This window comes from Epinephelus moara, chromosome 11 (assembly GCF_006386435.1).
Source record: "Epinephelus moara isolate mb chromosome 11, YSFRI_EMoa_1.0, whole genome shotgun sequence".
Classification (NCBI taxonomy): Eukaryota; Metazoa; Chordata; class Actinopteri; order Perciformes; family Serranidae; genus Epinephelus; species Epinephelus moara.
Window position 1 is genome coordinate 34,476,156 of NC_065516.1, and position 2,633 is coordinate 34,478,788.

Consider the following 2,633-nt stretch of genomic DNA (forward strand, 5'->3'; position numbering starts at 1 on the left):
AAATACTCAGACCAGCCCGTCTGGCACCAACAACCATGCCACGTTCAAAGTCACTTAAATCACCTTTCTTCATCATTCTGATGCTCCGTTTGAACTTCAGCAGCTCGTCTTCACCATGTCTACATGACTAAATGCATTGAGTTGATGCCACGTGATTGGCTGATTAGGAGTGATGGCCAAATGAAGCCTCATGAAGCATTTTTTATTTTATTTTCTGAGCCCACTAGATGGCGCTCATGGTTTAAAGAGAGAGGCTAAAAGAATGGGAATTCAGTGTGCTTTCGACCTTTTGTTGGACAAAAAGCGCCATCTAGTGGGCTGAGAAAATAAAGAAAATGCTTCATGAGGCTTCATTTGGCCATCACTACCATGCACCACCCCTCCGGCCCACCATACTTGGACCTCCGCCACCTTAGCTTACATTGTTGCCCCACCGTGTTTCCCCGACACCCATGTATCAAGTAAATTCTTCATGAGGCTTCATTTGGCCATCACTACTGATTAGCCATTTGCGTGAAGGAGCAGTTGAACAGGTGTACCTAATAAAGTGGACGGTTGACGGTGTAATGTTTTAAATTGTATTACACAGTAGTTGGGTTTCCATCCACCTATTTTTATGCGCATTTTCAACAATTGCGAAAAAAAAACTTGAATGGAAACGCCAGAAATTCGAAAAAGGGCCGAAATATCGCAAAAAAGTTTCTACGCTTGGAGGGACATGGATGTGCCGGTAATTGTATACATCAGTTGTGGACATGAGACGCTCTCAATGACGTCATCTCACAGCGCCCTCTTCTTCTACGGGTGCTCTTTTGCATTTTATTTTTCATGAGAAGCGCCACTTTCTGCTCAACCTGTTGACTCCCAATACAAACAATAATGAATGGAAACGTGCATAAATTCGCATTTTCTTTTGCGCATTTTCACACAATTCGCTTAAAATTTGCGATACATTTGGATGGAAACCCAGCTTGTGTCTGGCGTTGTTTGAGCATTTGTGTGTGTTTGAGATGTTCTTCCCAAATGATATTTGAATATCTATTTTTTACCCAATTGGCTCAGTAACTTTCAGAAGATGGAGACAAGAACATTTTTCACATCTAACTTTCAGAAGATGGAGACAAGAACATTTTTCACATCTTTAAGGAGTTTTTATTTCTATTTTGTGTGTTTTATACAATAAATGCGCCAAATTCCTCTAAAACACAATAATAATAAAATGTGTGTTTCTGTTTGTTTGTGTGTGCGCGCGCGTCAGTGTGTGTTTGTGTTTGTGCGCGCGCGCGTGTACAGGGCGGGGGAGGGCTGGTAAAGGGGCGTGGAATAAGACAACATCACAGGCTAATGCAGCTTCCCAGCATGCCATTAATCTCCGTCTGTGGACCGTCTGACCGTCACCCTGGTTGCCTCCATCCGTCCTCTCACCCGAAGGACTCCGAGCCGGACCTGATGGATCTGATCTCTGGGTGTCATCAGTAACGTTAGCGGGATGAAAGCGACATAGTGATTAAGGGAGCATCTCCTCCTCCTCCTCCTCCTCCTCCTCTTCCTCGTCCTTCACTTTTGCACCAGCGGAGCTTGGCTTTCACTCTCCCACCGGCGGAGATATGAGGAATCCAGTGGCCGATGTCGCCCTGACATTCTGGCTATTTCTAGAGGTGAGCGCTGCCTGCTGTTATTGTCCCGAGCGGCGGTATTTTTAGGGCTTTTGACAGACAGACACGTCTGGTGTCCAGCATGGTGCTGCTCCTCTGAGTGTGTTTAATATGTGGAGACAATAAAAGGTTTTGTTGGAGGCAGATCGGGCTGCTAGCGGGCTGCCTGTGATGTCGCTCTGTGTGCCGCCTGGTATTGTTTTGAGCGTTCTTCGCCAAATCCCATTAAAAAATATCATAATTTCACATTGTTCTGCTTGACACGAAAAATACACACATGATAGAGACAAATTAGGATATTTGTAACATCAATAGCATCCGCTGGGAACTTCGGCATATAAGTGACCCACCAGGAAACACTTAATATCAATAAAATCTTAACTTAACATTGGCAGCACCCTTATCCTCGCTTCCATCTCTTCAGTGTTTTCTAAAGAACCAATACATATAAAAAAGAGCAGATGCAGGTGGCATAATGTGCATGATGGATAAAGAGAATGGAGAGCAAACAGTCCTTTTATTGATGATAAAACACACTGACTTGTTTGATAGGATGCTCTGTGAGAGTGCTCAGCAGGCTGTGGAGCTACCTGTGATTCTGTCATCCTTTGTCCTTGTGCCCAGACCCCCATACCTGCTCAGTAGGTTACTGGGCCTGTAGGACACACACACACACACACACACACACACACAGGTGTGCATGAGGCTGAATCCAGTTCCAGGCTGTAATATCACATTTTTTTAAAAATTAATTTGTCATTATATTTTACTGCATGTGATGTGATTTTTAAGTGTTGTCATAACATATTTCTCAGAGCTTGATGTATTTATGCTTTTTAAAAACCCACTGTCGTGTCAGCAAAGTGTTCCTCTTTTCTTTACTGTGTATCACATGCTCTTTTTAAAGGGTGACTTCAGTATTTGTCAACCTGGCCACAATTTTCTCATGTTTTTGTGCCCAAGGGACTAACGGCAACA